This window comes from Pelophylax lessonae (genome assembly GCF_965119305.1).
Source record: "Pelophylax lessonae genome assembly, chromosome: 6".
NCBI lineage: Eukaryota > Metazoa > Chordata > Amphibia > Anura > Ranidae > Pelophylax > Pelophylax lessonae.
The window spans coordinates 204,582,041-204,605,722 of record NC_138773.1 but is presented as its reverse complement, the minus strand read 5'-3'; the positions used below and the strand labels follow the sequence as shown (position 1 = coordinate 204,605,722).

Sequence of the window (23,682 nt, the reverse complement as noted above, 5' to 3'; positions counted from 1 at the left end):
TTTATTGTTTAAAGGAACATTATATCCATGTTTAATTTAAAAAAAAAAAAAAATAATTAAAGGTCAAAAAGCATTGTGAGTTTTCCAAAGCACAACAGATGTGGATTACCTTTAAGCTCACCTCTCTCATAAAAACTATTAGTAATAGAATGAACATGGGGGGGGGGGGGATTCATGAATGCTCCATTTCATTCTGAATAAAATGCAACTTGAGCTACTGAGCTCTGCAAACATATGCATTTATCAACAAAGAAGGGAAAATACTGCATTTTCTAGGCCTGATTAGAACCAAATATATGTTCAGAATGTAAGAATAAACCTTTTCAAAAAAAAAAAAAAAGGAGAAGTTCAGTGCTGTAGTACATTTCAGAAATAAAGATCACCGCGTCACAACATTTAGGAGTCATAGTCTGAAATGGAATGAGGCACAAAAATATATACAGAATAGGTAACGTTTTTGAGCCGAAAAAAAAATAAAGCACAAAGTTTGGAAGTTTTCTGCCGAATTAATGATAAATTGAAAGGTTATTGCGTTTCTCGTTCAAACAGTTCGCAGTAGGTATATATGAAAAAAATAAAACAAACAAAAAGTGGATTTATTTATGTTCATTGAACAATTTATCGGTCATGACAGGATGGCACAATTGTTTGAGCCAACAGCGAAGTGTTCATTTTTCAAAAATTAGTTTGAACAATTTTTCGTATAGTGTATGGCTATCATTAGAAGCGGATTGGTTATCATGCATAGCTGCACAAGATTTTGAGCACACCAGTTTTAGTAAATCTCCTCCACTGCATTTCGTCACGATCATAAAATGCTTCTACCGGTCAGCAATTTTCTGTAAGGTCCATAAAGTCCATCCTGTTCCAACATGACTGGGCACCAATGCACAAAGCAAGGTCTATAAAGACATGTATGAGCAAGTTTGGGGTGGGGGTACTTGACTGGCCTGCACAGAGTCCTGACCTCAATTAGATAGAACACCTTTGGGATGAATTAGAGCACATCAGTGCTTGACCTCCCAAATGCGCTTCTGGAAGAATGGTTAAAATATTCCTATAGACACACTCCTAAACCTTGTGGACAGCCTTCCCAGAAGAGTTGAAGCGGTTATAGCTGCAAACTCAATATTGAACCCTACAGATTAAGACTGGGATGCCAATAAGTTCATGTGCGAGTAAAGGTAGGCGGCCCAATAGGGTTGGTAATATAGTGTATAGCCGTGCACCGATCCGACATTAGGATCGGATATCAGCCTCGATACTGCCAAAATAGCTGGATCAGGGGGGGGGGTTCGGTAAATTTAAACAGGTCCACGGGCCTATCCGGTTTCGTCGCAGCAGAACCTACCGCGGTGTCTGCTGAGCCCTGACTCAGCCGTCACTTACTTGCACGAAGCCGCTACTTCCTGTATAGGTCCGGCTCACAGGCAGAGTGATATCAGATGCACTCCACCTGTGAATGGAGGAGCCATATACAGGAAGCAGAGGCTTTGCTCTGTACTGCAGCCGCATGCTTCCTGGGCTCAGCCAGACAGACAGACACAGTACAAGCAAATCTCTTGCAAGTACCCTTATTGCTGTAAATGTATATATATCAGGTTCAGCTGATATGTTGTATGTTGCATTTTAAATTCCTGTTTGCAGGATTTTGCATTTTATATTTACTGTTTGATATGTTCAAGCAATAAAAATGTTTTGTTTTTTTCTTGTGGCTACATTTTATTCTTTTTAATTTTGAGTTTGATTACATATTTTAGATTTTGAATGCACAATTGTTATAACAAAACAATAGTTCCGGATCGGTAATCGGCAGATACACAAAGCCAGACATCGGTATCGGGACCAGAAAAGTCGGATCGGTGCCCCCCTAATAGTGCATCTTCACAATCAACTCCAGTTTGAATGCTCATTTTAACTTTGGGTGGCCACCAACAGTCATCTTTAATCTGTGACTCCCTAAGTGACACCCCCTCCTCCAAAAACAAAATAAAAGGGTATCAGCTCGCTTAAGAAGATACCCCTAAGCTTCTACCTTACTAAAACTGGAGTGCAAATTTTGGTGCAGCTGTGCATAGAAACCAATCAGCTTTCAGGTTTTATTGCCAAAGCTTAATTGAACAATTGAATTGTTTTTCCTAATCAGTGGTTAAAAATCGAAGTTCAAATTTTGTCACTGCGATCGAAAACTAAGGAGCAGGATGGAAAATTTCTCGAATTAACAAACTTCCAACAGTGTGTATGGTTTTGGTTTGGTAAAGCTGATTTTAAAATCAAATGTTAAAAACAAACAAAATCATTTGAACAAATGTTATGAGAAATTGTGTGAAAATTCACAGAATTTATATTTGGATTTCTATCCATGTCCATACTGAGAAATCAGTATGCGAAACAGGTTGCAAGCAAGCACGCAAAACCGGAATAGTTTTGAGAGAAGTTACATACATATTAACCACTTAAGCCCCGGAAGATTTTACCCCCTTCCTGACGTGGGGTTTTTTTGCAACTTTTTACTGCGTGACTTTAACGGACAACTGCGCGGTCGTGCGACGCTGTACCTAAACGAATTTCACGTCCTTTTTTTCCCCACAAACAGATTTAATATGAAATTCCCCAAAAAAAAAAAAAAAAAAAAAAAATTTAAAAAATCTATTTTTTAACATTTTCGGGCAATTTGTTTTATGCTACATATGTTTGGGGGGAAAAAAAAAAAAAAAAAAAAAACGCAAAAAAGCGTATTTTGATTGGTTTGCGCAAAAGTTATCACCTTTACTAACATAGGGAAAGATTTTTGTCATTTTTGGTGTTTTTTTTTTTTAACGAGTAATGGCGGCGATCTGCGATTTTTTTTGCGGGACTGCGTCATTGCGGCGGACAGATCGGACCCTTGACTGACATTTTTGACACTTTTGGGGTTACCAGTGACATTACTGCAGTAATCAGTGCTATACATATGCACTGTTACTGTAAAATTGACACTGGCAGGGAAGGGGTTAACTGTATAGAAGAGGGAGGGGTTAAGTGTGTCCTAGGGGCATGCTTCTAACTGTGATTGGACATGTCTACTATTGTAAAAACAGAGATCAACGGTTCTACATAGTAGAACCGTCTGATCTCCATTTTTACACAGGGGAGAATGACAGGCGGCTTGTTTACATAAGCCGCCCGCCTTTCTCCCTCTCTACCGACGATCGCAGTGTGACCGGCGGACATGGGGCCGCCGGTCACACGCGCGGACTCCTCAGTGAACGAGCCGCGGCGGGTGCGCGCTCGCCCGCAATTGGCTCACAAGCCGGTCACGGGCTAGTGACGTATATATACACATCACTCTGCCTGGCCGGGGCTGACCGCCGCAGTATATGTACTTGCGGCTGTCGGCAAGTGGTTAAACCAATCAACAATATTAGTCGTCTTTTTCTGTCCTATGATCCCTGAAAAAGAAAAACAGAAACTTAAGATTGGCCATATTTCCTTCTGCTGCTCCCAGCTTTCTCTTACAAATACAAAAGAACGCTGTCAATGTTTTTTTTTTTTTTTATAAGGATCAACTTTTGAAACATGTTTTATGCTTCATCCGTATTTAGGGTGGAATGTGTAACACGTTTCAGCAGCTGCAGCTACACCCCTCAGTGACAGGCAGGCATCTTCTCTGGGCACTTGCTGTCATGGTTTGAAAATAACATGGCCAGGCGGGAAGAAGTTTCAATGAACTACCATGGCACTGTTATGGGGCTTTTCCACTGCATGGAACCGAACGGTTCGGCTTGCTTTTGTTCTTTTCCACTGCTGGTACCGCATGGTACGGTGTAGGAACGGTTCGGTACGGTACGGCGGCGCTTTTCCTCTACATGGAACCAAACAGTACGGCTCTCTAAAACAGTACCACCTTGATTGTGGTTCCAAGGAGGTACCATATCCCACAAACCTTTGCATGCAGTCACTACTAGCCCAGGTTGGTCAGAGAATCTTTGTTATCCCACCCACTTAACTTTAGTACTACTTTAGTGGAAATGCAAACCATACCAAACCGTACCGAACCGTTCCAACACCGTACCATGCGGTACCACCAGTGGAAAAGCAAACCGGGCTAATCCGGTACTTGCCGTAGGAAAAGTGCCATTAGGCGCTTTGGTAGTTCATTCATTCTTCCTGTTAATGTGCATCTGCCTGCCTGTAAGAGGTAGGAAAAGACAGATATACACTGACAGGTCTGCAGAAGGTACTGTATGGCACCTGCGATATGCTGATTGTAGGTGCAATGCTTTCCAGGCTCCAGGGGGAAACAAAAATAATATATATATTACACACACACACATACACTTTTTTTCTGGTTTGTAAAGGCATTTTTTTTTCCTGCAAAAAGGTGGACTGATCCTTTAGGCTTAAAATTTTAGGTTCATGTAAACTACAGAAGCAGTGAATGACAATACAGTCTTAACTTACCTGTAAGGTAAAAAGAAATTCGGCTGCATGCTAGAGTGCGGGTACATGCTAGAGTACAGAGGAAAGATTTGTTGATTCGGGTTGTTTAACCCTTGCAGCAGAAACACATCACATCGCCAGGAATATGGCAGTGTGCATTTGTCTAGTCCCTTTTGTAGGAAGTCTGCTTTTTACAGAGAACCTATTAGAGGAAGTGCAGAGCTTTGAAGCATGTGACACTGATCAATCATACAGACAAATCCCCACTTCATGCCTTCAGAGAGGGAGTGTCAGCTGACACTGGTCACTCCTACTGATGTATGCCAGGCTCATAGAAATTCATGAGGCTGTAATACACGTAATAAGACAACTCACACTTTATTATATGTAATAAATAAGGTGCGCTGTAAATTGACTGTCACAAAAACTAAACAGGGAGATGTACGTCTCTACTGACACTAGATAAGTGATCTGTAATGTGTTCTACAAATGAATTAAAAAAAAAAAAAAAATTAAATACACACAAAACGTAAAACAAAATGTATCCTCCAGGACAAGGCGATTAAGAAAAAAGTATAACAATGTTCCACATATGAAAAAAAAAATTGAAAAATAGAACTGAGTCCAACTTCCCACATGCAGTTCCAACCAAATGCTCGTGATAGATTATTTCCACATGAAGAGTATTATCCCCGTGGTATCTGTATATGATGAGCTGCTTACCAGAAGAAATTATCCCTCCAAGGGGATCATATGCATTTGAGTAAATCCTCATTTGTAATCAATGGTCAGCTGGCTTCAGGAAACAAAATCAGGCTTGTGTGTCCTTACTCTTATGCCCCATACACACGTGCAGATTGTCTGCAGACTTACCTTTTCTATGTAGTGCAAGGGCCTGCCGGATTGCATACAAATTGAAAGTGTTTAGGTTTGACCTCATAATATATGGTTTTGGTAAGTCTGCAGACAAAAGTCTGCAGATAATCTGCACATGTGTATGGGGCATTAGTCACAACAGACAATATATAAAGCAATTAGAGAGGCTCATACTGCACTAATGTATAAAAAAAGAAAAAAATATGTTTTTGAATAAAAATGCACTACAAACGTAAAGTAGTGAGTGTACAGCTTGTATAACAGTGTAAATTTGAAGTCCCCTCAAAAAAACTCAACACAGCCATTAACGTCTAAACTGCTGGCAACAAAAGTGAGTACACCCCAAAGTGAAAATGTCCAAATTGGGCCTAAACTGTAATATTGTATGGCCACCATTATTTTCTAGAACTGCCTTAGCCCTTTTGGGCATGGAGCTCACCATAGCTTCACAGGTTGCCACTGGAGTCCTCTTCCACTCCTCCATGACGACATCACGGAGCTGGTGGATGTTAGAGACCTTGCGCTCCTCCACCTTCTGTTTGAGGATGCCCCACAGATGCTCAATAGGGTTTAGGTCTGGAGGCATGCTTGGAGAGTCCAGCACCTTTAGCCTCAACTTCTTTCGCAAGGCAGTGGTAGTCTTGGAGATGCGTTTCAGGTCCTTATGTTGGTATACTGGCCTGTGGTCCAGTCTCCGAAGGGAGGGGGAAATCATGCTCTGCTTCAGTATGTCACAGTACATGTTGGCATTCATGGTCCCCTCAATGAACTGTAGCTCCCCAGTGCTGGCAGCACTCGTGCATCCCCAGACCATGACACTCCCACCACCATGCTTGACTGTAGGCAAGACACACTTGTCTTTGTACTCCTCACCTGGTGACCGCCACACACGCTTGACACCATCTGAACTAAATACGTTTATCTTGCTCCCATCAGACCACAGGACATGGTTCCAGTAATCCATGTCCTTAGTCTGCTTGTCTTCAGCAAACTGTTTGTGGGCTTTCTTGTGCATCTTTAGAAGAGGCTTCCTTCTGGGAAGACAGCCATGCAGACCAATTTGATGCAGTGTGCGGCGTATGGTCTGAGCACTGACAGGCTGACTACCCCCGCCCCACCTCTTTAACCTTTGCAGCAATGCTGGCAGCACTCATACGTCTATTTCCCAAAGACAACCTCTGTATATGATGTTGAGCATGTGCACTCAAGTTCTTTGGTTGACCATGGCAAAGCATGCCGAGTGTAACCTGTCCTGTTAAACCGCTGTATGGTCTTGGCCATCATGCTGCTGCTCAGTTTCAGGGTCTGGCAATCTTCTTATAGCCTAGGCCAGCGATCCTCAAACAACGGCCCTCCAGCTGTTGCGGAACTACACATCCCATGAGGCATTGTAAAACTCTGACATTCACAGACATGACTAGGCATGATGGGAATTGTACTGGAGGGCCATAGTTTGATGACTCCTGGCCTAGGCCATCTTTATGTAGAGCAGTAATTCTTTTTCTCCAGATCCTCAGAGTTCTGCTCATGGAAGTGCCATGTTGAACTTCCAGTGACCAGTAGGAGAGCATAAGGCCCCTTTCACACTAGTGCGACTTGTCCCGCGATTTTGGACCGTAAAATCGCATGACAAGTCATTTTCCATTATTTTCAATGAGCCCCATTCATATCAGTGCGTTTTGAAGTCGCACCGACTTCAAAGTAGTTCCTGCACTACTTTGCCACGATTTGATTGCGTTTTGAGCCATAGCTTTCAAAAGCGCGTCAAAAATCGTGCCGCAAAATCGCGGTAAAATCACGTCGCATAAGTGTGAAAGGGGCCTAAGAGCGATCACACCAAATTTAACACACCTGCGACCTTGTAACACTAACGAGTCACATGACACCGGGGAGGGAAAATGGCTAAATCGGGCCCAATTTGAACACTTTCACCTAGGGGTGTACTCCCTTTTGTCCACTATATAAAACATCAAACACAGCGCAATACAGTGAGAAAAAAAAAAAAAAAAAACTCTAAAAAATGTGAATAGAACCTAGATGGAAGTACAATAGAGGACATATTGCAAATATATTCCCCAAAAAACTATAATAATACAAACCGAAATATAAGAGATGAGGTTTTTTTATTTTATGTGAAATGTTTTTAGATATAGGTGTACTTTTATGAACGGGTGAATTTTCTTCTCTGTTAGCTTCTCTGCAGTTCTGCGGGGAAAATGATCACATCTGGCACCCTTTTTATGAAGCGGAGAACTTCAGTTCTCCCAGGGTGATCAGAGGAGAACTGTTTCCTCTGCGAATGGCTGAGATCTCTATACAAGTGAATGGGGCGCCTGTAATCTCGTGAGACAAAGCGAGATTACATTAGTATGAAAATCCTGGCGCGCTTTAACAAGCAGTGATAAAATTATCACTGCTGAATACACGATCCCCACTAATGTTAATAAATAATAGTCCCCTTACATAAATTATATACACACACACTAAATATATATATATATATATATATATATATATATATATATATATATATATATATATATATATATATATATATATGTGTGTGTGTGTGTGTGTGTGTGTGTGTGTGTGTGTGTGTGTGTGTGTGTGTGTGTGTGTGTGTGTGTGTGTGTGTGTGTGTGTGTGTGTGTGTGTGTGTATATATATACATACACACACACACACACACACACACACACACACACACACACACACATAAATATGGCAGGGGGACATGATTACTGTGTTGGGGGTCTGAACGAGGAAGAAGGAAGTCTATAATCTTCCTTTTTCCCCCTCAGTTCTCCCCCGATTCTGTCTTCACTCCCCGCTTCAAACACACAACACTATGTGCGGCGAAAAAAAGGTACAGCACACCAACATCAAAACCTCATCCCAACTGTGAAGTATGGTGGTGGGGGCATTATGGTTTGGGGCTGCTTTGCTGCGTCAGATCCTGGACGGATTGCTATCATCGAAGGAAAAATGAATTCCCAAGTTTATCAAGACATTTTGCAGGAGAACTTAAGGCCATCTGTCTACCAGCTGAAGCTCAACAGAAGATGAGTGTTGCAACAGGACAATGACCCAAAGCATAGAAGTAAATCAACAAAAGAATGGCTTAAACAGAAGAAAATACGCCTTCTGAAGTGGCCCAGTCAGAGTCCTGACATCAACCCGATTGAGATGCTGTGGCATGACCTCAAGAAAGTGATTCACACCAGACATCCCAAGAATATTGCTGAACTGAAACAGTTCTGTAAAAAGGAATGGTCAAGAATTACTCCTGACCGTTGTGCACGTCTGATCTGCAACTACAGGAAATGTTTGGTTAAAGTTATTGCTGCCAAAGGAGGTTCAACCAGTTATTAAATCCAAGGGTTCACATACTTTTTCCACCTGCACTGTGAATGTTTACATGGTGTGTTCAATAAAAACATGGCAACATTTCATTCTTTGTGTGTTATTAGTTTAAGCAGACTGATTGTCTATTGTTGTGACTTAGATGATGATCAGATCACATTTTATGGCCAATTTGTGCAGAAATCCATATCATTCCAAAGGGTTCACATACTTTTTCTTGCAGCTGTGAGATATATTATATATATATATATATATATATATATATATATATATATATATATATATATATATATATATATATATATATATATATATATATATATATATATATATATATATATATATATATATATTTATTATATTACATACATACAGACATACACACACACACACACACACACACACACACACACACACACACACACACACACACACACACACACAGTGGGAACGGAAAGTATTCAGACCCCCTTAAATTTTTCACTCTTTGTTATATTGCAGCCATTTGCTAAAATTAACTAAAAGTTCATTCTTCTTCCTCATGAATGTACACATAGCACCCCATACTGACAGAAAAACACAGAATTGTTGACATTGTTGCGGATTTATTAAAAAAGAAAAACTGAAATATCACATGGTCCTAAGTATTCAGACCCTTTGCTCAGTATTTAGTAGAAGCCCCCTTTTGATCTAATACAGCCAGGAGTCTTTTTGGGAAAGATGCAACAAGTCTTTCACACCTGGATTTGGGGATCCTCTGCCATTCCTCCTTGCAGATCCTCTCCAGTTCTGTCAGGTTGGATGGTAAAACGTTGGTGGACAGCCATTTTTAGGTCTCTCCAGAGATGCTCAATTGGGTTTAAGTCAGGGCTCTGGCTGGGCCATTCAAGAACAGTCACGGAGTTGTTGGAAGGTAAACCTTCGGCCCAGTCTGAGGTCCAGAGCACTCTGGAGAAGGTTTTTGTCCAGGATATCCCTGTACTTGGCCGCATTCATCTTTCCCTCGATTGCAACCAGTCGTCCTGTCCCTGCAGCTGAAAAACACCCCCACAGCATGATGCTGCCACCACCATGCTTCACTGTTGGGACTGTATTGGACAGGTGATGAGCAGTGCCTGGTTTTCTCCACACATACCGCTTAGAATTAAGGCCAAAAAGTTCTATTTTGGTCTCATCAGACCATAGAATCTTATTTCTCACCATCTTGGAGTCCTTCAGGTGTTTTTTAGCAAACTCCATGCGGGCTTTCATGTGTCTTACACTGAGGAGAGGCTTCCGTCGGGCCACTCTGCCATAAAGCCCCGACTGGTGGAGGGCTGCAGTGATGGTTGACTTTCTACAACTTTCTCCCATCTCCTGACTGCATCTCTGGAGCTCAGCCACAGTGATCTTTGGGTTCTTCTTTACCTCTCTCACCAAGGCTCTTCTCCCCCGATAGCTCAGTTTGGCCGGACGGCCAGCTCTAGCAAGGGTTCTGGTCGTCCCAAACGTCTTCCATTTGAGGATTATGGAGGCCACTGTGCTCTTAGGAACCTTAAGTGCAGCAGAAATTTTTGTAACCTTGGCCAGATCTGTGCCTTGCAACAATTCTGTCTCTGAGCTCTTCAGGCAGTTCCTTTGACCTCATGATTCTCATTTGCTCTGACATGCATTGTGATCTGGAAGGTCTTATATAGACAGGTGTGTGGCTTTCCTAATCAAGTCCAATCAGTATAATCAAACACAGCTGGACTCAAATGAAGGTGTAGAACCATCTCAAGGATGATCAGAAGAAATGGAAAGCACCGGAGTTAAATATATGAGTGTCACAGCAAAGGGTCTGAATACTTAGGACCATGTGATATTTCAGTTTTTCTTTTTTAATAAATCTGCAACAATTTCAACAATTCTGTGTTTTTCTGTCAGTATGGGGTGCTATGTGTACATTCATGAGGAAGAAGAATGAACTTAAATGATTTTAGCAAATGGCTGCAATATAACAAAGAGTGAAAAATTTAAGGGGGTCTGAATACTTTCCGTACCCACTGTATAATATATATATATATATATATATATATATATATATATATATATATATATATATATATATATATATATATATATATATATATATATATATATATATATATATACACACACACACATATACACACACACACACAGATATACATACACACACGATTGTCACAGGAAATATCCATTCCTTGGGTATAGGCGAAGCCAAGTACACCCAACAGGAAATTTGTTCTGGCTATAAATAGCCCCATACTGGTAAGCCGGAGATAAGTCTGTGAAAATGCCCACCGAGAGGGGCAAAACTCGTTGGCGCAATTTCCGGCTGACAGCAGTACCAGTAACGTAATTTCCGGTTCCGGTTGGAACACAAACAGGGAAGTGCGCACCCCCGAGCGTTCACACATGATCCAGAAGGCTTTGGAACATACAGCCTTGCCTGATGGCCAAATACTACAAGCGATCTTAAGCCTGTTTTATTGTGTTACTCTGCATCTTTCATTAAAACATTTAAAACGTATTACGCTATGGAGATTCTCTCTCTTTTTCTTTCCTTCCCTTGCCTTGAGTGACATCCATTGGGGGTATCCATACCAATTCCAATACCTTTCTGTCCCTGGGGAACCAACAAAGAAATAAAGTGCTTTATCCTTACCAGGCCCAAACTTGAGTGACCCACATGCAATACTGCTAAGGGGTCCACACAGTCTGGTAAGTGCATTTACAATTGGGGGTGCACCATCACGAATTGCATGAAAAAGCACAGATTGGCACAATTTCTATTAAGAAGAGAGCACGGAGCAGGTTATAGATTCTTTTACTGGACACATGCCGATTTGGACTGTTTTTGATTGGATTAAATAATTTTCCTTTGGAAATCGTACCTTTTGGCACGTTTTACATAATAGTATTTTACTATACACATGCTTAATATACATTTTCAGTTTGTATTTTAGTTTTTTTTGGGAATATTTTTGCAATATGTCCTCTATTGCACTTCCATCCATCTAGGTACTATTCACATTTAGAGTAAGTTTTTTTACTGTATTGTGCTGTGTTGGTGTTTTATATAGAGATCACAAGGTGATGAACAGCTGCAATTAAGTGTTTTCTATTTCCGTAGCGCAGGGGAAACGTATTTTGTCACTCCCTTTTGTTGCCAGTGGTTTAGACATTAATGGCTGGGTGTTGAGTTATTTTGGAGGGGGACAGCAAATTTACACTGTTATACAAGCTGTACACCTCACTAATTTACATTGTAGCTAAGGGCCGGTTCACACTCTTGCGAGTGTGGCGATTGCATGCAATTCGGAGCGCACTGCTCCTTCATTACATGCGATCGGATGTGCGGATGCGAATTCAGCCATACACTTTGTATGGCTGAAATTCGCACTGCACCCGCACAAAAGACGCACAGGACCCTTTTTTCCAGCCGCATCAGGATCGGATCGCACAGTGGTTCACAATTCCAATCCTGTGCGAACTGTCAGATCGCACTGCGATATGCGATCAAACTGGGGGTGTCGTAACATTTAATTGACACCCCCTGCTTACCGCATATGGCAGTGTGAACTGCCAGATGTGCGTTTGCGATGCGGGAACAGGCTGCGAATTCGCAGCCTTCCCGCATCGCACAAGTGTGAACCGGGACTTAATGTAATTTCTTCAGTGTTGTCACATGAAAAAAATATATAAAATATTTACAAGAAAAGATATAAAATATTTACAAAAATGTGAGGGGTGTACTCACTTTTGTGAGATACTGAACATGTCCCCCCGGGCAGTACCCAGACCCCCATATCACTTATGGCAAATTACTTGCATACAAGCCTTCAAAATGGGCATTTGATTTTGCCTGTTCAGCTCCCATAGATTTCAATAGGGTTTGCCGTTCGGGTTAGAACATCTCCCCTGTTCTGAAGTTCTGCTGCAAAACGAACAGGGGCGTGTTCAACCCATTTCTAGTCAAATTGGATGGGGAGCGTCTGAACAGCAATTTTCAAGTCTTGCCACAGAGTCTCAATTTGATTTAGGTCTGGACAATTGTAACACATGAATATGCTTTAATCTAAACCCCTGGTCCTCAACCCTGGTCCTCAGGGCACACTAGCAGGCCAGGTTTGCAAGATAACTGAAATACATCCCAGGTGATACAATTTGCTGCTCAATGATTGCAGTATTCTAGTCTGCATCTCCCCAAGGTAATACCTAAAATCTGGCCTGTTAGTGGGCCCTGAGGACCAGAGTTGAGGACCACTGATCTAAACCATTCCATAGTAGCTCTGGCTGTATGTTTAGGGTCGTTTTCCTGCTGGAAGGTGAACCTCAGCCCCAGTCAAGTCTTTCGCAGACTCTAACAGGTTTACTTCTAAGATTGCCCTGTATTTGGCTCCATCCATCTTCCCATCAACTCGGACCAGCTTCCCTGCTGAAGAAAAGCATCCCCACAACATGATGCTGCCACCACCATGTTTTTACGGTGGGGATGTGGGGTTCAGGGTGATGATGTGCAGTGTTCCGGTCACAAATAGAGTTTTGCTTTTAGGCCAAAAAGTTCAATTTTGGGATCATCTTTTGCCATCATCTGGCCAGAGCACCTTCTCCCACGTTTGCTGTGTCCCCCACATGGATTATCGCAAACTGCACTTCTTATTTAGCTTTCAAACAATGGCTTGCTTCTTGCCACTCTTCCATAAAGGCCAGCTTTGTGGAGTGCACGACTAATAGTTGTCTTGTGGACAGATTCTCCCACCTGAGCTGTAGATCTCTGCAGCTCCTCCATGGGCCTCTTGGCTGCTTGTCTGATAAATGCTCTCCTTGCCCAGCCTGTCAGTTTAGGTGGACGGTCTGGTCTTGGATAGAGTATGGCACAACTGCAACCCTACCATTTTCGGATGACTGACTGAACAGTGCTCCATGAGATGTTCAAAGCTGGGAATATTTTTTTCTCTCTTTTTTTTTTTTTTTTATAACCTAACTCCGCTTTAAAACTTTTCCACAACTTTATTCCTGACCTGTCTGGTGTGTTCTTTGGCTTTCATGATGCAGTTTGTTCACCAAGGTTCTCTAACAAACCTCAGAGAGCTTTACATGCAGCCCCACTGATTTGAATGAATACGTTTTCTAGGCAGTGCTGCCTGTCAACACAACAAGCTTTGCAGAATGCAATGCGCATATACTCACTGCAGTACGCAAATGAAGCTATCAACCAGAACACCGGTATCTTTTTCAGCCAGCGGCTGCCTTTCTCATGAAAGCGATCTGATCGGCTAATTAGCCGCTGGAGGAGAGTGGACACACGTCTGATCTCCTTCCATTCTAGTTGTTGACGCGGAAGTTATTACCTGATAACGATATTTCCAGGAATCTTCCAGGACAGCTACCCGAGAGAGATGAGCTCCTCCCACCTAACAGGAAACACATGATCCACAATAGTTAAAAGGCCATCACACATACAGACCTCAGTATTAGAAATTTACCGAAGGCTACAACAGGCCAAAGAGAATACATCTGAATACAGAATTTAAAATCGGGCGGGAACTAATGCTGTCCTGGAAGAATCCTGGAAATACAGTTATGAGGTAATAGCTTTGTTTGCCCAATTCATCTTCCAGGACAGCTACCCGAGAGGATAGGCTAGAATAGGGATCCTCAAACTACGGCCCTCCAGCTGTTGCGGAACTACACATCCTATGAGGCATTGTAAAAAAACTCACAGACATGACTAGGCATGATGGGAATTGTAGTTTCTGAATAACTGGAGGGCCATAGTTTGAAGACCCCTGGGCTAGAATTACCTGCTTTGAGCGGGACTTCTGCTTGCAGGACCTTCCTACCGAAGGTTTGATAGGCTTTGGACAGAAGTTCCAGCCGACAGTGCTTAGCAAAGGTGAGGAAACTTGACCAGTTGGCTGCTCTGCAGATCTGGCTGGGGGGGGCCCCCCCCCCCCCCCATCTGCTTTTTCTGCCCAAGACTATGCCACTGCTCTGGATGAATGGGCTTTGATTCCCCCAGGAGGTTCCAGTGATTGTGTTCTGTAGCTTTCGTTTGCTAATTTCATCCACCTTGCTATTGTATTTTTAGATGCTTTTGTGCCCGTCTTGGGCTCGTTGAATAAACAAATTTGTGGGGTTTCCTCCATTCTTTTGTCCTTCAATGCATGCTGCCATCAAGCATCTTCTCACATCCAATCTGTTGAGATCCAATCTGTTGAGATCCAATTCCTTTTGATTTGTGGGGTTGCCATGAAGATGGAATAATGATCTCTTGAGATCCATGGAAGTCTGTGACAACCTTGGGAAGAAAAGCCAGATCAAGGAAAAGCACAATTCTGTCCATAAGAATCAAACAGCATGGTTCAGCCACACAGAGCTTGGATCTTGCTAATTCTTTTGGCTGAGAATAAGGCTACCAGAAGACTGGTCTTCAAAAGAAAGCAGCTTGATGGAACAATCGTTCACAGGAGGTTTTTGAAATCCTTTGAGCACAGTTCCTAAATTCCAGGATGGAACTCTAGTTTTTACTTGGAATCTTTTTCCTTCGAAAATCGTTTAATTAGGAGGAATTTCAGCCAGGCGTATTTCAAGGAAATAGTATAGCGCTGTCACGTGTAACTTAAGGGTACTGGCTGCCAAATTGAGAACTGCCCCATCTTGTAGGAATTCCAGAACTGATCAGGGAATTGCTGGGATTGATTTTTAGCTTTCCTCCGTGCTCAGAATTTATTCCCCCAACTTTACAATAAATGGAATTGGTAGAATTCTTTCGACTTTTCAAAATAGCGTTAATTACTCTGTGAGACAGACTTTTACTTTCTAAGAGCTCGCTTTCAGAAGCCATGCAGAAAGGGCTAACCTCTCCATTGCCGGGTAATACACCCTCGCCTGGTGGAGGAGATCTGATCTTTGAGGAAGACGCCAAGGTTGTTCCAGGCTCAGATTGCATGGTGTCAAAAACCAAGGTCTTCTTGGCAGGAATGGCGCAACGAGAATTACTTTGGACTTTGCAGTTCTGTATTTTCCACATCACTAAAGGGATAAGGCAGATTGGTGGGAAGGCATACAGTAACTTCTCCCTCTTCACTGATGAGCCCCAGGCTGGGTCTGTCCTTTAGTAAGGAAAAGTGTCTTGGTACTTTTTTTGTTGCTTCTGGGAGGCAAAAGATAGATTTCCAGAGTTCCCCCATTTTGCAGATATTCGTGTGAATGTCTGTGTGTTAGCCTGTGCATAACCAGTCGCTAAGGCACACGCCCATTGCTAATGTTGGCACCAATGGGAATCTTGAACCACATGTTGTTTACAAGTTAAAATCAGTAATTTTTGCTAGAAAATTACTTAGAATCCCCAAACATTATATATTTTAGTAAGGACTCTGGAGAACAAAATGGCGGTCATAGCAATATTTTTTGTCACGCGGTATTTGCAAAGCGATCTTTCAAAGGCCATTTTTTTGGGGAAAAATTAAATTTCACTGCATTTAAAAAAACGAAACAGTAAAGTTAGCCCATTTTTTTTGTATATTGTGAAAGATGATGTCACGTCCAGTAAATAAATACCCAACATGTTACAGTTTAAAATTGCGCACACCCGCGGAATGGCGACAAACTACGGTCAATAAAAATCTCCATAGGCGTCGCTTTAAAAAATTTTAACGGTTACCAGTTTAGAGTTACACAGAGTAGCTTTTTTTTTTTTTTTTTTTTTTTAATTACTGCTCTCGCTCTGGCGATCGCAGTGATACCTCACATGTGTGGTTTGAACAGCGATTTCATTTGTAGGCGTGACTTCTGTATACGTTTTCTTTCATGCGCAAGCTCACGGCGACGGTTAAACATTTTTTTTTTTTACTATTTTAATTTTAGCACAGGTTTAAAAAAAAAATAAATCTGATCACTTTTATTGCTGTCACAAGCAATGTAAACATCCCTTGTGACAGTAATAGGCTGTGCCAGGTACTCTTTATGGAGGGATCGGGGGTCTAAAGGACCCCTCCACTGCACTTCAATGTATTCAAAATGCCGAAAACTGCATTTTTGAATACAGTCACTTTTTAAATTTGGCGCCTTTAGCAGCCGAGTAACTCCGGGTTACGTCATCGGTGACCCGATCGAAGCCACATCCGGCCTTAATCTGGACTCCAACCAGTCGGCGGACGCGCTGGCTGGTTGCTCGGGCCTCCCTGTGGGATGGGAGACCCGGGCAGAGCCGCAGAAGGTGGCAGGAGGGGGCGTCCCCTCCCACTCGCTGGGGTAACGGCCGCATCGGTCCTTACCACCTGAAAGACGACCGCCGGCTCCAAAAAAATGGTACCGGATGATGCCTCTAGCTACAGGCATCACCATGGTATAGACACTTATCGCAGCCGACATAGGTCTACGTCGATTTGCGGTAAGTGGTTAAACTGCAGAAGGTCTATTAGCCACTGCTGTCCGATATACAGCTAATACCCATGTTTCTGTGCTGACTTCTGTTATTGACCCGGCTTACCCGAACCTTGGTCTGTCTCTGGATTTGTTCTGCCTTCTGCCCGATTCTACGTTGCTGACTTCTACTTGTATCCTGACCATTCTCTGCCTGCTGTTTATTCCAGTATCTGACTGTAGCTGTCCTATCCACCCCTACGGCACTGCATGCTACTCGTTTCTTGCACCTGCCTGTCAAGCACCTGCCACCTACTGTCTGCCCCATCCGGGGTCTGCTGTCTTTGCTGCCATCAGTTCCAGTGATCTGACTCGTCTCTAGCGACGCACCTACTATCCACTGCCGCGGCTGATGGACATCTTAAAAGGCACTCCTAACTCCCCACACTCTCGCGGCCACTGTTGCAACATCAGTGGTCTCAGAGCTGGGGCTGTATGAGAGGTCTCCCTCTACACCTCAGGCTCTACAACAAGGAACATGACAGTTACAGCCTGAATATGGTTAGAACATGTTACGAAAAGGTGAACTTATCCTTTAAAGAGGTTGTAAACCCCAAAAAAAAAAAAAAAAAAAATGGTTCTCTCTTTTTGCAACCTGCAAGAGAAACACATAATGAGCTAGTATGCATCGCATACTAGCTCATGATGAAATACTTACCTTAGAACAAGCCCCCGCCGTGCCGTCTGCTTATCTCTATGACGGGCGACATGTCCAGTCGCCCGTCTTCCGGGATTGCGGCATCCGGCCATCTGATTGGCCGGAGCCGCGGTGACGTCACTCCCGCGCACGCGCGCGGGAGCCGACGGTCACGGTACGGAGCTCTGAAGGAACGGCCGCTGGTGCCGTTCCTTCAGAGCGCATCAGCACAGCTGGTGCCGTTCCAGCGGCCGTTCCTTCAGAGCGCATGCGCCAGTGACGTCACTGGATGCATGCAAGGTAAATATCTCCTAAACGGTACATGTTTAGGAGATATTTACAGTACCTATAGGTAAGCTTTATCAAAGGCTTACCTATAGGTAAAAGTGTCAGAGGAGGGTTTACTTCCTCTTTAAGGCTTATAAGCAGAGTTTTTATTCTCCTCTGACTGTCCTATGGGGCTGCAGGACAAGACTGTCTAGACTGTGCTGATTACATGCATTCTCCCAAGAAAAAACATTTTTTTTTAGCAATGCACATCAAACTGAGCATGTGCAGCTTGCCCCCAATGCTCTTTTCTATAAGAAGATAGGTTGGTGACTGTGCAAGAAGATGAGGATCAGAGAAGACAGGATCAAACAGCCTTTTTTTACACAATGGGGAGGATTACCCTTTAGGGTCCACAGTGAGTATAACAAGTATGCTTTACTGCATATACAGTGATTTTACTGTTGCGGGGTTAGTAACACTTTAAAGCGATTTTAAACCGCTGGACTTTTTTTTTTTGGACCCTGCAAGCTAATGTAAAAATGTACAAGTATGCATTGCATACTAGCACATTATGTTAAACTTACCTTAAAATTAAGCCCTTCCAGCGCCGAGATGTCAGAGCTGTAGGCGCTCCCATCTTCACCAGTCTTGCTTCCGGGTTCATGGTGACATCATGCTTACAGCACAGCGCTCTGAAGGAACGGATCCTGATGTCACTGGCTGCATGTACAGTAAATATCTCCTAAACGGTGCACAGTTAGCAGATATTTACACTACCGATTACCTATGGGTAAGCCTTAATATAGTTTACCCAATTAGTTAAGTTTACTTCCACTTGCAGCTCTCCCCATGTATAAAATGACCTATATAAACAGAGGCTGCCCGTGGAAGTTTGACAAGGTGTGGTCCCCCTGGACCCTTGTTTAGTTTTCCATTTGTTGAGATTGAGTCTTGACTATGCATTGTGCTTGCATTCCCTGCTCGTTTCTCTGTGTATGAGCTAGCATTGGGCATTTTACTTCCTGTGTATGTGACTTGAGTGTGACAGGACACTGTTGTATAACTTGTATTGTTGCCCGTTTCCTTAAAAAAGCACCACTTTTATTAAAAATAAAAAAGTTTACTTCCACTTTAAAAGGTCTCAATGGGCACACGAGAGCATTATCGGATGACAAGTTCAGTTAAGAGAAGTTAAAGAGGAAGCAAACTGCTTTATTTTTCTCCTTTTTTGAATATTGTCACACAACAAAGTATTTTTATTCACTGCACATTATAACGTTAGTTAAAAAAAAATGGATTCGCAATTACTTTTATTTAGTATTATAAATTATATCTTCTTCCGGGAACCGGCTGTGCCCTCTCTGGTATTGATTTCTGACTCCCCTGTGGACGTCATTTCCCCTGCCAAAATCTCATACATGCGCGATCACGTGCTATCCAAGCCTCTTTCTCGATCGCTGTTACTACGGCAACCGAGCTCCGCCATTCTTAGATGTCATGACTATTTACAAGGGGAGAACCAGGAAGCTGAGGAGGAAGGCACAGTATCGGGAGCCTTTCTATATGTGCCGTATTCAGAGAAACTGACAGACCCGGCATACTATTGTTACGGAAACGGCACACACAGCGTGCCGTGACTCAAATGACGAACTGCGCCTGCGCCGGTGACATAATAAAAGATTGCTGGACAGATTGTAAAAAAAAGATTATACAAGTAAGTAAAGTTTAACAGGCAGCGATCACTAGCATTAGTAAATGTAGATTACAAAGAGCTAAACTGTTAGTGGAGAGTTTACAACCACTTTAACCATTTCTGGACTGAAGAATTTCCCCCTTAATGACCAGGCCATTTTTTGTGATTCGGTTCTGCATTAATTTAGCAGACAATTGCGCAGTCATGCGACACTGTACCTAAATAAAATTGAGGTCCTTTTTTTCCCCCACAAATAGAGCTTTCTTTTGGTGGTATTTGATCACCTCTGCGATTTTTTTTTTTTTTTTTTGCGTTATAAACAAAAAATACAATTCTGAAAAAAAAAAAAAAAAAATCTATATATACATTTTTCACTTTCTGCTATACAACATTCCCAATAAAAGAAAAATAAAAAAATCAAATATTTTTCATCATTTTAGGCAAATTTGTATTCTACTACATATTTTTGTTTAAAAAAAAAAAAAAAATGTCAATAAGCGTAGTTTGTGCAAAAGTTTATCATGTCTACAAACTAGGGGGAAAATTTTGTCATTTTTATTTTATTTGTTTTTTTTTTTACTAGTAACGGTGGCGGTCAACGATTTTTAGCGGAATTGCGACATTGCGGAGGACAAATTGGACTCCTGGTATTTTTTTTTTTACACTTTTAGGGGGACCAGTGACATTACTACAGTAATCAGTGCTAAAAATATACACTGTTAGGCTACGTTTCCACTATTGCGACTACAAAGTTGCGCGATTTAAAGCACGACTTGTTTGCGGCTACTTCTGGGGACTTCAGTGCGACTTCCTTCTATGAGGGACAAGTCGCACTGAAGTCGCCCCAAAAGTAGTGCAAAAACCTTTTAACAAGTCGCAGCAGTTAGAACGGTCCTCATTGAGGATAATAGGTTTTGACTTGTCATACGACTTGACGTGTCAAGTCGCACTAGTGGAAACGGGGCCTTAGTACTGACAACACTGGCAGTGAAGGGGTTAACGCAGGGACGATCAAAGGGTTAAATGGGAGTCTAGGGGGTGTTTTCTAACTGTGGGAGGATGGGCTTGTGAAATGAATACAGAGACCTGTGTTCCTGAATAGGAGGAACACAGGAGCTCTGTATTGATTCCTGAGAGAACAACAGTCTGCTGTGTTTACAACAGCAGGCCGCTGTTCTCTTTTCATGGGGAGCGATCGCAGACGCCCAGCGGCAATTTGCAGTCACTGTCGCCATGGATCTGCTTCCCTGCTGGCGAATGGGCACCTGCGTGCGTCCCCAGGATCGCTCCTGCGAACAGCCGTACAGGTACGGTGATTCGCGGGAACCTGCCGACGGATATCGACAGCGGCTGGCCAGCAAGTGGTTAAGGAAAGGGCAACTGGCATTCCATGATGTTCCTTGTCTACCTCTTGAAGACCTTAGATACGATTAAGATCGCAGTTGTAGGTTCACACTTGTGCGATCACAGACATTGCATGCAAGTCCCAGTTGAGTACACCCCTCACATTTTTGTAAATATTTTATATCTTTTCTTGTAAATATTTTATATATTTTTTTCATGTGACAACACTGAAGAAATTACATTAAGTCCCGGTTCACACTTATGCGATGCGGGAAGGCTGCGAATTTGCAGCCTGTTCCCGCATCGCAAACGCACCTCTGGCAGTTCACACTACCATATGCGATACGCAGGGGGTGTCAATTAAATGTTAACGACACCCCCAGTTTGATCGCATATCGCAGTGCGATCTGACAGTTCGCACAAGATCAGATCACACAAGTGTGAACCACTGTGCGATCCGATCCTGATGCGGCTGAAAAAAAGGGTCCTGTGCGTCTTTTGTGCGGGTGCAGTGCGAATTTAGCTATACAAAGTGTATGGCTGAATTCGCATCCGCACCTCCGATCGCATGTAATGAAGGAGCAGTGCGCTCCGAATTACATGCGATAGCCGCACTCACACAAATGTGAACCGGCCCTTAATCGCACAATCGCATGTGATGCAAATTCAGCCATATAGCTAAAATTGCATCGCATTTGCACCAAAATGGGGCAGGACCCTTTTTGTGGTCAGCAGTGGGATCGGATTGCATGAGTGTTCACACCTTTGCAATCCGATTCGTGCATCATTCCATAGTTTGCACTGCGATCTGCAAACAGATTTTGGGGGGGGGCATCAATAACTTTCCATTGACACCCACAGCAGTTCGCAGGGGTCAGTGCCGACCGCGGGCAATTCAGGTACGGGATGCCGCACAGGAATTGCGCTGGTTCCCGCATCGCGCAAGCGTGAACCCAAATAGAGCAATGGCAAGGTGGTTCATCCCTGGATGGATTGGACAGATCAGGGTTGTGGTGCTAAGTGTTGTCTCACCAACTTTGTCCATAGACACCAATGACAATAATTATCAGTGGATGGTGCCATGGTGTGTGCTCTTATTTTCTATTATTAATGACAGAAGAATATTCCTGATTATTAGGACACCCCCTGCCTCCCCCTATCAGTGTCTGTAGCTGTCACAGCAGACTGGCTAGGGATGCAGGAACTCTAAGGAAGCCGGAGTGGGCAGTCAGCACATTAGCCGGCGCTCACATGACATGTGTGTCCATTCTGTGACTCCAGAGCTCACATGACATGTGTGTCCATTCTGGGACTCCAGAGGCCCGGCCACTGTTACCTTATCTGTGGTGCGGCAACGCCTTCCTTGCTTCATACAGAGAAAGCAGCAGAACCCGGGGAGCGCCACCTGATGCTGAGGAGCGGAGGTGTGCCGGTGAACGCCTCCTGTACTGTATACTGTACACTGTGCACGACCATCCACAGCCTCTCAGGCCACTTCTCTTCCTGTTCCCGGCCAGCCAACAGCTGAGCTCTCCCAGCCAGGCAGAGCCAATTAAAAGGAGAGCAGACCAAAGCAATCGGCACGCCGAGCAATCGCACAGCGAGCTCACATAGTCACAGCAGAGGCTGGAAACATTGAAACCTCGTGCATTCATTCTTTTCCTAAATAAAGCCAGACAAATATTTCTTTTCTGTTAGCTACATTGTTATATATCCAGTACAGCACATCTCCAGTCTGTGACATGAGTGACAGAGACACATTTCAGGACAAATGTATGGAAGGGGACACTCCTGTCACTGCTACTCATGAGGGGGCACTAAACTCTGCTTCAGGATTTTACCCTCTTCACGACCAGGCAGAGTTGTATAAAGTACTCGAAACCCATACTTGAGTAAAAGTACAAGTGCTTGATCAAAAAGTGACTTGAGTAGAAGTGGAAGTGCTCGATCAAAAAGTGACTTGAGTAGAAGTACTAAAGTATTCAACATTTTTTGTACTTAAGTATTGCAAGTAGTTTTTTTTTTTTAATTTTTGCTACTCAAGTACTGAAAGTAAAAGTACCAGTAGTTTTGAAAAAAAAATTGCTACTCAAGTACTGAAAGTAAAAGTACTGTGTTATGTAGTTATTAAAGAAAGAAGTCAAAAGTTTGAACATCATATTGTTTTTTATTATTTCAAATGCAGCTTTTATTTATACATACAGTAGCTTTTATTTTCGTATGCGCTGATAATACACATGTTTTGAGCTTCATGAAACCTGCCATCTACTGTTCTGGCAGTGGTAATTTTTATAATAGTAACGAGTAACTATGCAGCACAAAAGAAAAATATCAGAGTAGAAGTATTGAAATCATCGAAAAAATGTAGTGAAGTAAAAGTGGAAGTAGGAGAAAAAAATTCTACTCTAGGAAAGTACAGATACCGCCTTTCGGTACTTAAGTACAGTAGTGAAGTAGTTCTACTTAGTTACTATACATCTCTGCGACCAGGCCATTTTTTGCTATTCGGCACGGCGCTACTTTAACAGCTTAAAGTCGAGAAGGATATAGCCCCTTAACCACTTCAGCTCCGGAAGGTTTTACTCCCTTAATGACCAGGCCATTTTATGCGATTCGGCTCTGCCTTACTTTACCTAACAATTGC

The 23,682-nt window shown here is 42.8% G+C and overlaps 1 protein-coding gene across 4 annotated transcripts in view; it reads right to left on the bottom strand.

Moving 5' to 3' along the window:
* The window catches only part of PIKFYVE (phosphoinositide kinase, FYVE-type zinc finger containing), a 583,956-nt gene extending 561,413 nt beyond the window's left edge, over positions 1–22,543 (bottom strand). For all 4 annotated transcript variants that reach the window (XR_014225388.1, XM_082260055.1, XM_082260056.1 and 1 more), the window contains exon 1: positions 22,375–22,543. The gene's annotated coding sequence lies outside the window, so the exon portion shown is untranslated. The remainder of the gene's footprint in view (positions 1–22,374) is intronic.
* Between the last annotated feature and the right edge of the window lie 1,139 nt (positions 22,544–23,682).